Source organism: Copidosoma floridanum, unplaced genomic scaffold (assembly GCF_036245765.1).
Source record: "Copidosoma floridanum isolate Cflo_tuat_1 unplaced genomic scaffold, Cflo_Japanese_pri ptg000005l, whole genome shotgun sequence".
Lineage (NCBI taxonomy): Eukaryota > Metazoa > Arthropoda > Insecta > Hymenoptera > Encyrtidae > Copidosoma > Copidosoma floridanum.
In genome coordinates this window covers 4,408,904-4,421,135 of record NW_028321882.1, presented here as the reverse complement: position 1 = coordinate 4,421,135, position 12,232 = coordinate 4,408,904, and the positions used below count along the sequence as shown (strand labels likewise).

Here is a 12,232-nt window from a genome sequence, read left to right as displayed (position 1 = left end):
TTGTAATGAAATCCCTGTGCTACATCTTTGACAACATATGCATAATTTTCTGAGAAGTCCATGTGTACTAAGATTTTCTCCTCTTTCAAATTATTTTTTGAGTCTGATATAAATTGAGACTGCACTTTGGAAATAAAATTATGGGGTAAAAGAGTTTTTAGTCTTTTAGATACATCATTAACGAAATCATTGACTGAAAGATATTCTTTCTTGAGAGTACAATGGTCAGTTGTTTGCCAAGTTGAAAAAATAGCCTCCAAGATGCCATTTTTCCTCAAAATATCATAAATAAAATCTGCAAACTTTTAAGTATCTGAGCAGATCTTACAATAACCCAAATAACAAGATGCCGATGTATTGTCACACAGAACAATCTTGAACGAGTCTGTAAAAGATATTATTTTATTCTCATAATTTAGAGTTAATTTAGGTAAATTTGAAGCATCGATCATTGATTTAAGGTTTTGGTGTAGTACACAAACACATACACTATGTGTACTGCTGGCACCAGTCAATACACACCATATCGGTCGGAAATATGCAAATTTACTTAAGCCTATGGAAAATGTAGGGTTTTCTTATTTGAATTGACCATGTAGGCCCTTTATATTACAAAACAATAATCTTTTCTGCATTTTAATCTTATCATTATTGTCTGTTACAGAAACGTAGTCTTTTTCATTGGGCATTATTCGACTGTTCAAATCATTTTCATAAAACTCTACAACTTTTTTTACAGTATTATCAGGTAAAGATTTTCCAGTTTTTATCTGAGGAAGTGCTAGCATACCATCAAGTTTTCTCAGCTCTCGTGCTTTAACAACACTTCTCCAAGAGGTACAAAACTCTTCCGCAGTGTCACGTACACTCCAGCAACTTGGTGCTATAGTCAAAATTGTTATTCACAGAAGACCGTTTGCAGATAAACTTGAAAACTTGTCTTTAAGATTTTGTAACATTTTTTCTAGAGCAGCCTCTCTTGATCCGTATTTTTTTTTTTTTTTTTTTTTGTGAAAGCGTCTTATCCTCTGAATCTTCCAATACTAAACACGGAGAATCGGATACTGGATCAGTTGAACTGACAAGCTCATCAGTCTCATTCATTAAATGTTGACTTACCGAGAACAACTGTCTACAATTTTTACATACTCTAGCTATGGTAGGGATACTTGGGAAAGCTGCTTACATACTTTTGAAAATACATCTTGGCTCTTTGCCTACGTGACCTGGGTTATTATAAGGATTATCACATCTATCATTATACATCTTTTTCTGAAATGTAACATACTGAAAACAATATGTTACATGCTATGAGCACTACGGTAATGAGAATAGAAAAAATATTATTAACTTGACAAGCAGCTCTTGAAAACAGCACAAAAAAATTTTCTACTAGATTTTCACAAAGCTGGAACAAAAGATATTGTCTTATCAATATATAAAATAACATATTACTGTATTTTGCTCTTGAGCTACTTTCAATTTCAATTTACTTATCAATAAATTAATTTAAGTTTATTTCTCGAAATTCATTGTATCTCAATTATGAACAAAACATATTCTTACTGACGTATTCTCTAATGAAATTAAATTTCGTATTCTTCAGTGTATGACTATTTTTTTACGATAGATATTGCATGCATCATAATTAGTGCAGTTTCAATCTAATCGGTCAGCGCGAGATTTTGAGTTACATGATTATACCTATTAGCATGGTGTCAGCTTAGGTATATGGTTGTTTTTTAAAAAAAAATTATTTTATTAAATATTAAAAAGAGTAACTCATGTGAAAAAAAGTTTCTGGTTCCGGTAATCAATTTGAAATAGAAATGTTCTCTTAATACTTTTTTGTAAAATGCCTGGTATTACAATAGACTTACCAGACTTATCATATCCAAGTCTTATAAGTCTATCTGACCTCTGGTACTTTTAAAATCCACGGGACGCACGCGTCAGCACGCTCTTATATGGGAGTGGCCTACTAAAGGAGACTTAGCAAGGTTGTTCAACATATCTTAATAGATTGAATTGGATCGTCTTAAACGTCTTATCTTGCTAAGATATGTTTGCCCTATAGCTTGTGATGTTAAATGACCTGGCCTTTTTATCTGACCTTAAAATTCAACCAACCTTTACGATTAGATATTTTTTTTCGTTGATAAATCTAACTTCTGTACCAGATATGATACAGAGGTTGGACTCTTAAACAGAAAAATACTTCTGACCGTAAAGAAAGGTTAAATATCACGATCAGATACAAAGGTCAGGTCATTTAGAAGAGCTTACAATATTTTTAAAGGGAATAACGTTGAGGGCTTTATCTTTATCGTACGTTGATCCCAGCTATGGGTATATGATAAGAGCAAGGGTATGTTTGTAAATAAAATCATATATCTTACACTACTTCAAATGTAAACCTCGTTAAAAAATCTAACATAAAATAACACAAGTAAAATCTTTGTCGATTTCCTGTATATTCCACTTAGAATCTGAATAGTACATTCACAGTGTGGATATAATGGTACCTATACATGCACTACAATGTAGAATAATGTCAAATTCTGTTACATGATGCTGAAATTTATCACATACGTCCATTGAGGGAAAAAATGGCAGTTTATTGATAACCTTCTTTGAATATTAGCAGTTTCCTATCCTTTTTAACGCCATTTAGGATCTACCATTTTAAATTCATGTACATATGACCTTGGATTCGTAGTTGGTGACCTTAAAAACCAACATATTTTTCAAGCTTCTCCAGTTAGGCTATCTCTTTGTGTATAGGACCAATTTTTATCAAGTTGGACATATTTGTAAATATTCATTATTTTTTATCTCGAAAGTGGTGAATTTAAATAAAAATTTGCAAGAGACAATTCTTACTAAGAATTATAATTAGTATATGATAGTATTTTTTAAAAATAAGATCCTCTTATTTTTCGGAATTAGGCCACCATATTAAATCCACCATTTCAAGTTTCTTAAAAGACCAGATAGCTTTTGAAAGCCTATGATAATACGAACAATTTGAACCCTAAACAAATTGTCAAGATTGCGTTGAATTTGGGCCATTTAGCTGTCCTGGTAGACGTGAAATTTCCGATGTATATATATGTATATTACAACTTAAAGTATTAATTCTAGTTTTAAAACAGAATTAAAAATTATGTTTTGTATACTTTATAAATTTTTTTTACCTGGATCCAAAGGAACAGGTTAAAAATATTTGATTTTTTTGAATTTTTAGTTCTTCATAGGCTTCGAAGGTAAAGTCAAATTTTTTTAATTTATTAGGTCCTAGTGATATTATTCGAAAATATAATCTAAGACTTTAACAAAATATAAAATGTAGTCTTAAAAGTTAGACAAGAATTGTTGCTGTCCAAAAATCATCACAATTTTTTTAGCTTTAAATCAACGCAATGTGGCTTCTGCTGAAGTTTCTTCGACTTATCATCTGCTCATAGGCGCTCAACCAAGTGAGATAGTTGTTTATTGTCATTTGTCATCTCCAGATGAGAGAAACGCTGTCCTAGCCTCCACTGACACGGTTAGTCAATTGCATAGAGATAGTAGACATAACGAGGAATTCCGTTTTATTCAAAGTCTGCTAAATGACCATCCAGCTACTTTCACTATTCTAAATCATTTGCACATTGAACGTTAACGTAATGTCAATAAAGGTACTTATTTTTCAAATTAATATTGACATGTAGCAAAACAATACAAAAACCATAGATTTGCATATGAAAAGTTATTACCAATGCTATCCATTTTTAACTGCAAGGCATATACGTACATATTAAAGTTTTTTAGCTCAAAATCAGCATAGTCAAGCTACTACCGCAGCTTTACCGGACACAGGTCCAAGTCTTGAAACCCTTCAGAATGTGGTTAAAGAATGTATTGAATTTTCTAAACAAAATCGTATTTATTTCGTTGATGCTTCAGCTTCTTCGTGCAATCTTCCCAGTGTTGAAAAATATCCTCGTCTTTTTAGTCGAAATCAAATTGATCTCATTCAAACTGTGGCTTCGTTGGCTAAGCAACTGCGCTCGGATACTCAGAAAAATGCGATTGGACACCATCTTCGCGCGTCTTCTGCAAATAAGAAGAATATTGTTCCAGCCACCACAGATTCGGCTAATCAATTGCGTGCAGATGAGGAAAATGACGGGTTCAGTTAGCATCAAAATCATCCTGATATCTATCTTGATGCTTCTGCTCTTGTCAATCATCGACACGTTGATTGTCAACAGACTTTTATAGAAGGTACTTGTTTTCATGTGAACGTTCTGATTGAGCAGTAATGAAGCAAAATAAATGAACAGCAGTTTTTGAAATCATTATGAGTGTTAAGAATGTTAACTAATTTGCATACTTAACGATCGATATAATGCAGCTGGACACCATCGCAATAAGACTTCTGCCACTGTATTTTTAGCTAGTCGATCACAGGTGCATCGGCAAGACTTTAGAACCTTGAATCATGGTCCACACACAGTCATTACAAGAACTAGAAATCTGACAGAATTTAAAAATAAATTTCGAGATAACCAACATCTTCAGAACTCGAGGCCAGCAATGTTCTTCAATAAGATGCTGCAAGCACGGGAACTCAGAACATAGTCAAACGCAATATCGATGAAAGCAACAATCCACGTTCTCGCAGAAACGTGTTTAATGATAACTTAGTACAGCAGAAAAAAATTAGAACGAAGCATATAAAGACAAAAAATTAAACAACTAAAAAGAGTCTTGTCACATATAGTTTTTTTATAGTTTTATTTATTGTAGTATTGTGCATACAAAACGTCATTATAATGATTGAGACAAACTTGGCTGATATAAAATAAGATCATATTTGAGGAAAATAAGTAATTATAACTCGTACATATTGATATTTTTTTGAGAATGTACCCTTTTTTTCAAGTGTCAAATTATTCAACAGAAAATATATATTCTTAAAAAATAAATAATAAACGAGTTTTTTCTAGTGGCTAAAAATATGTCAATACAATTTGGATCAGCATAAGAAACTTTGTTTCAAGAAAGAGACAGCGATTAAAATACTCAAAGAGCAGTTAAAAGTCGAGGATGACATGGTAAAGTAGACCAAGTATAATAAGAAACGGATTTTGCAAATGAAGAAAATCAATAGTTTAGTAATATCAAGAAATATTCTAGTTATAGGCTCTTTATTACGTCCAAAAGGGTGCTTCAAGTACAAAAGCTTAAAAATATCGTCAAAACAATTACTATGACTGATTCTTATAAAAGTTATTGCAAACTTTATTGAAATATATGGTAACTTATACCGATTACTATCTGTACTCATCTTTTATTTATTTCTAATGTAAAACATTATTAAACCTAATATTGTTGTAGTTGTACACTAAATAAAATTTACGTATTCATTTCGTACACTACAAAAATACAAGTAATGATAAAAAATAATTTTTTTTTTTAAATCTTTTGAATGATTCATAGAGTCAATACAGTACCAATAGATTCTTTAGAATTTTTTATGATTAAAACTTTCATAACCTTTAGATGTAAAAATGTATTATATCTCCATTTTACTATGTGAATAGAAGGACTTAAAAGTGTTATTGATGGTTGTCTAGTTATCCGAAGGTCTTAAAAATACCGAAATCTTTAAAATATCTAATTTGTATAGATAAATCATGATAATAATATATTTCTCAGATGAAAAACGTAGGGTTTGATAATAGTAATAAGAATTTTTTTTTACATTGCAAAAAATACATGTAATCGATAGCCAATGCAGAGTTGTTACTTGCTATCATTATGCGTTGTCATGAATTAATTAAATCACATTCATAATTTACTACTTTTTTATATTATTCTTGTCAATATCTATTGCATGGATAAATATAGATTATGAAATTTCGCAAGATTTTTTACGTATATTAGTGTTAAACGTTAATCATAGGTAAAAGAAAATGTGTTGAGGAAATACATATTTTATTTTAACAAAGAGTAAATAGCTCACAGTTTTTAAGTTATCAAGATCATAGGAAACTTGGTTGTGGCAAGATTAATCGCAATTTAAGGGAGGAAAATAAAAAATCAGATATCGAACACATGAGGTATGATCTGATTTTTTTGGTTTTCTTTTACAAAATGCAACCAATCTTTTTAACATCAGGCTCTGTTTACTCTACTATCAGTTTGAAGCGGGTGACAATATTTGTTACGACGTAGATAGGCCATATCAATGACAATTGCTATAAAAGGTATGTAAGAGATCGTTGTTGGTAATAAAGGTTACAAATTTAAATATGACTGTGTATATGTATATATATATATTTATGTTTTTATATATATATATATATATATATATATATATACATACATAAATAACAGCAGATAATTTTATCATGCTACTGATATGAGGCAATATTAATATCATAGATTTTTTTTAACACTTCTTTTTGGAAAAAAAGTAGAAGACACTTAATTTTGACATTCCAAAGAATACAGAAAACCTAATTTCAGGAAGATTGATCGCAATTTGAGCGAGAAAAACGAAAAATTATATGATATTTTACTACGGAGACATCTCATTTTTTGTTTTTGGCTTTCAATTCTGGATCAATGCAGCCTAACCTGAACTTAATGTATTCGTTAAAGTATCAAGAATGTGCGTCTTCTCTTCTTTTACAATAAAACAGCAAATTCCTTAATAAATAATGTTATAAACCTGAAAAATTATATTGACTCCATCGATAAGGTAGGAAATATCAATTTCATCCAGACTGCTTATCAGGTGCAATATTTTTTTAAGCTTCATTTTTTAGAAAAAAGAAAAAATACATTTCGATATATTTTTAAACTGAACAATACGGAAAATAGAATTTTCCATGCAAAGGCTAATTATTTTAACATAAATATCAGTCAGCTCTCAAAACATTAAGTCACCATTATTTCATGTGCAGCTAAAATTCTCAAAAAAAAATTTTTTTTTAACTTGGCCAATTGTGGACGGGAAACCAATGGATTAAAAAAAAAAGTTGAATAAGATCTTTTGAACTTAAAATAACCCGAGTAATTGGAAAACATTTATATTTTGTTGAAAAAAAAAAAAAAACGTTTTTTATTGTTTACAAAATACGTTAATAACGGTTTTTTTAACACAATACAAATATAAACCCTTATCATCTATTTTTAAGTGGGGATTATACATAGTAACACTTTTAATTTTGGGGAGCTCCTTTGTTTACTAGATTGACTTCGGCTCATCAATTAAAATTCATGTTATTAGCGTGGTATCAGTTTTGGTACATGGTTCGTACAAAAATCAATTTTGTTTCTGAGATTCCACTTATATACTTTTGTTTGATGCCATTAACAGATTAAATAATGGCATCAAATTGAGCCCTGTCAAAACTTACTATATGAGAAAATTTTTTAGTGTTTTAAAAAATTAAATTTTTCCACAACCATGTACCTAAACTGACACCACGATAATAGCATGAATATTTATCGATTTGCCAACGCTATGAGGATGAATTATGAGCAAGCTCAACCGCCAGAGGGCAGCAGGACAAGATTCCTATCGATACAGTTAAATTATTTAAACATGGTTCATCGGTTTTTCTATATTGGCGTCTCACCAATACACTTCCATTGTTACTTGTATGTAAGAGAGTGGGAGATTTTTAGTTTAAAGAATGAATGAGAAAATTTCCAAGGAGAGCTATTATAATGCTTTAAATTTAAGTCAGTTTAAGAAACTGCGAAAAGCAACAATGTTAATAATTTTTATGAATTTTCTTATGAAGCAATGTAAATAAACTGTGTGCAAATAATATGTCTATATATCTCTTGGTAGTATCTTGTTCTGCTGCCCTCTGGCGGTTGAGTTTGCTTATGATTTATCTTAATACTACGAGCTGTCTGTTATGGGAAGTATCGTTAATAAATTATTATATTACCATTCCGTACCTGTTTATTTTGAAGTTAGCAAGACATACTTTTATTCTTTAAAGTACTTGTGAATAAATACGAATTCTTTAGATACTCTGCTTCATATTTCATATTAAGTGTTTTTTTGTCTTAATTCGACTAACCTTTCCTAAAGTTATGTGTGTTCAAAAAAATCAAGAGTAATTTTGATGTCCTTTTACTTTTTTGTGGTTCAATTGATTAAACAATATCAAACTTAATTGAAAATTTTAAGTTCATAGTAACACTTATAATTTTCATGATTGGGAGAAATATTTTAAAAGTACTAAATCAAGAAGATCCTATTTTTAATGTAAAATTCATTTAAACAACAGAAGGAATATCATTTGCTTTCTACCTGGAAGATTTGATAATTGATGTAGTCAATTTTCAAGCATTTGTTGATACATATACTTACGATAGTTTATGCAACAATGACTGTAAAGCAGTACATGAACCTGTTACAGTTAGAGATGGTGAAGACAGTTACTCTGAAGATAATTGTATGACCTACAACGATAAATCTGATAATCTGATTAATCTTGAGTATTAAAAAAAGTAATGCAACTTTAGCGCTCAGCAAAAAAAAGACAAGCAGTTTTGAGTCAGTACAAAAAAAATTTAAGAAAATTTAAATTTAGAGAGCTCTGTATACATAAGAAAAACAATTTAATGAGGGTCATGAAAGAATTGATAAATTGTATCAGAGTACGTTTTGAAAAAGTTCGTACGAAATCGGACAAAATTGTAATCATGAAATGCTGGTGGTGGACTGTATCATTGTGCATATAGCACTTCTTTGTAGTAGAAGTAAATGAAAATCTATTTTATTATTTTTATCAGAATGAGAAATAAAAAAAAATCATTATTGGTAACCAAAGAAATCAAATTTTTCTATTGTTATAAAATACGTACATTTTGTCTTGGCAACCCCTCACTTATCGTTGGTTAAAGTTGAAATTATCACTTGAAAATTCTAATTTCGAGTCCCCCTCTGTCCTTGATGTGTTGAATTCTTATCTTTGCTTTACCATATTGGATTTATCATATTAATTTCCAAAATCTGACAACGAATACGCAATCAGTGACCTTAAAAACCCCCGTCCATACATTTTTATGCTAAACTTGTTGTTTTAAGCGGCTTAAGTAATTTATTTTAAATAGGGATAGTTTACTTCTAAAAAGAATTGTTTCAAGAAAAATACAATTGTTGGTTAACAACACATGTTACGTAACATGTAACAACATATTTTTAGTTAATTTCTGAACAAATGTCAGAGCTTTCAGAAATAAAATTTAATGTTAAAAACATAGTTTTAACTCCTGAAAAATAATGGATGCAACTCGGACTAAAATTTTTCCTAAATTATAATTACTTTTTGATAGGAACTATTTTTATACGTTTTTTTTAAATGTTGAGTTTAAAAGAAAATACTACAGAGTGTGTTTTAAGGGAAAAAACTCAAGGGGAGATTTCACCTTCTAGGAACCATTCTCCACTAATAAAAAAAAATCCGTGTCTTTTATTATTCGATTCCCTGCCACCATGCAGTTTTATCAAAATCGGTGAGTGACACTTGAATAGATTTACTCTCACTCACCTTTAGAAGCTTCCTCTGCTGTAACCGCAAGATCCATTTTGTACTAATCTATTTATCTCTTTACATAAAAATACTTTATTTATTATAGTATCAGGATGTCTTATTATAAGCTGGTTCGCAAGCTTACACCTACCAAGAGTACCAAGCTCTGCATGTGCTGCCGTCCCATAGAATCGGACGGTGGATCTCCCAAGTGCTTGGTGCCACTATTTTTCTACTTTGGGGAGCCTGGCCACCTAAAATAAGAGAGCAACGACACTAACGCATTGGGAGCACTGCACGTGTCAGTTTTAAGAAGCTAGCACTTCCAACTTTTTTCCAGTGTGCTTGTCACGAGGAACTGCTTGCCATTCTGATTTGATTGCATTGCTTGCGTGTACTATGTCATTTGTGTATGTGTAGAGTATACAAGCCACTAAACTTAAGACTCTGATGACATTACGATTTAACATCCTTACAGTAAGAGTCAGAGGTATGTTACACACTGAATTAAATGTGCGTTCATTGTAATTTATTGAAATATCTGTTGTAAAGAGTCTTTATTACTTATAGATTCTTGTACTTGATGAGTGCCGGGACGTTGTCTAAACGGCCGAATTGTTGCTTCTTTCAAACAAACATAAATTATGATAGTACAACCATCGGACGTTGTTCTCAATCACTCAAAATAATTGTATAAGAAAATACAGTAGAATAAGGTATTTAAAATCTCAGAGTCATTACATATGTAAATTATTGGTTAGCATTACAATCATTTTTTATTGTATCAAATACACTTTAACTTGAAATAAAACACAACTCTGCGCAACCACCTGCTCTCTATGGTCAAACAACTGTGCAGTAAACAGGAGGTCACGTGTGCTGTTCTCAATCGTGAAATTTGTTTCCATTTTCACATATATTTTAAAATATCTTCACGAAAAAAATCAAAGAATTTCTATTATTTTTCTTTAGAAAATTTTTCTCTTGTAATACTCAAATATTTTATTTACTTTATGCAAAGCAGCTTCTACATTTAGAAACTATTGGATACAAAATTCTACAACTTCATATAAGAGCTAAGTTGCAATACGTTATCATTATTTATGTTTTTTTAATTTACGGAAACTTGTATAGTTAACATAACATAGTCTGTCACGTACATACTTTATAAAAGCACAGGACTTTAATGTTGGCAGAAAAATGATTGACGTTAAAAAAAATTAATTTGTGTTTCGACACGAAAACAGACATTTTTATATCTCTTTCTAATATTTCAATTAAAATGTATTTAAATAACTGTTCGGGCAACCCAACATAAAGCTATAACGTATCGTTGCTAGCATATTTAGTGCTTTTAAGATTTCTTATCTGACTACAAGTTTTAAACGGGATCTGGAGTAATAACGAATGAATTTAAAAAGATTTTAAATAGCCAGCTTGTAATAAAATAAGCTGAGCTTAGAGATGCTAAAATATCTTAAATATACCAATCGCCAAACTTGTATATCTTTAAGTTTATAAGTTCACGCAGTAAAATTTTTCTGCTAACTCTTTAAGTCAGAAGCTTTATTTTCTGTACAGTGTGCACGTTATTATTATAAAGTCACCAAAGCTTAAACTAAAGAACCTTAGAATTATGAACCTGTAGAGTGTTTGGCCTTTTCAGCTGTGCCTCAGTTGTTATTAATAATTAAAACGAACAACATTGTTAAAAAGTGGGAAACTAAGTCAAACTATTATATTACATTATCAATCAATAGGTCAGTTTTTTTCAAACTTACCATGAGAAAAAAAGTTATTCCATATTTAGAGAAAAAATCTAGCTTCCGTGCCGATCATGTTTTTGATTTTCATCATAACTTTACTTTAAACAAATATTTAAAGTTGCAAAACACCTCCTTTCAAAAATTATGATATAATATAGAGTAATAAGAAATAAAAAGTGATTTAATTACACTTACTTTGTTACTAAATGTCCTCAAATACCAAAAAACTTGCCAAATAAACAAGCAGTAACTCATTTATGAGCTGACACTGCTCTCGTGTATAAGGTAATGAATACTGAAACAATTCTTTTGAATTATCATCATGGCAATTGTCACTAATTAATGTTTTTGTAAGACAAAAAATTTAATTCATAATAAAACTTAATTTAGATATATGCCAGCAACGTTCCACATAACAGAAAATAATTGAAAAAACTTATAAGATATTTTATTCAAAGGGTTTAAAAAAATATTTATTATAATTTATTGCATCATCTTTTACTGCTTGTCAAAAAAGTTGGAATCATTAAGGTGAGTTTCGTAATTAGCCATAATTCTAAAACGTTTTTTGATTTCAAGGAAAAATCTATTTGTAACGTTATTGATCATAGTCTTTATAAAAATATTAGTTAAAAGCCAAGTAAAGATGCGAATAACGAGTACATTTTACAAGGCACGGCGCGCACCTACAGCTATATGCTACATCCTCTGGTTATTTTTGCAATAACTTTTTTTTAAATCTATTATTTTTCATTCTACAAGAACTAAAATATTTTGTAAAGAAAATAGCATAGTATAGGACAATTTCAGTATTTATTATCTTGTAGAAAAAAATGTGTGACATATTTAAAAAAAAAACTAATCGTGTATTTACAAGAACTTTTGGTATGTAAGCGCATTTCAAAACAAAAT

The 12,232-nt window shown here is 30.1% G+C and overlaps 1 protein-coding gene across 1 annotated transcript in view; it reads right to left on the bottom strand.

Moving 5' to 3' along the window:
* Window positions 1-12,232, bottom strand: part of LOC149375650 (cuticlin-3) — a 705,303-nt gene that overhangs the window by 313,941 nt on the left and 379,130 nt on the right. The window lies entirely within an intron of this gene.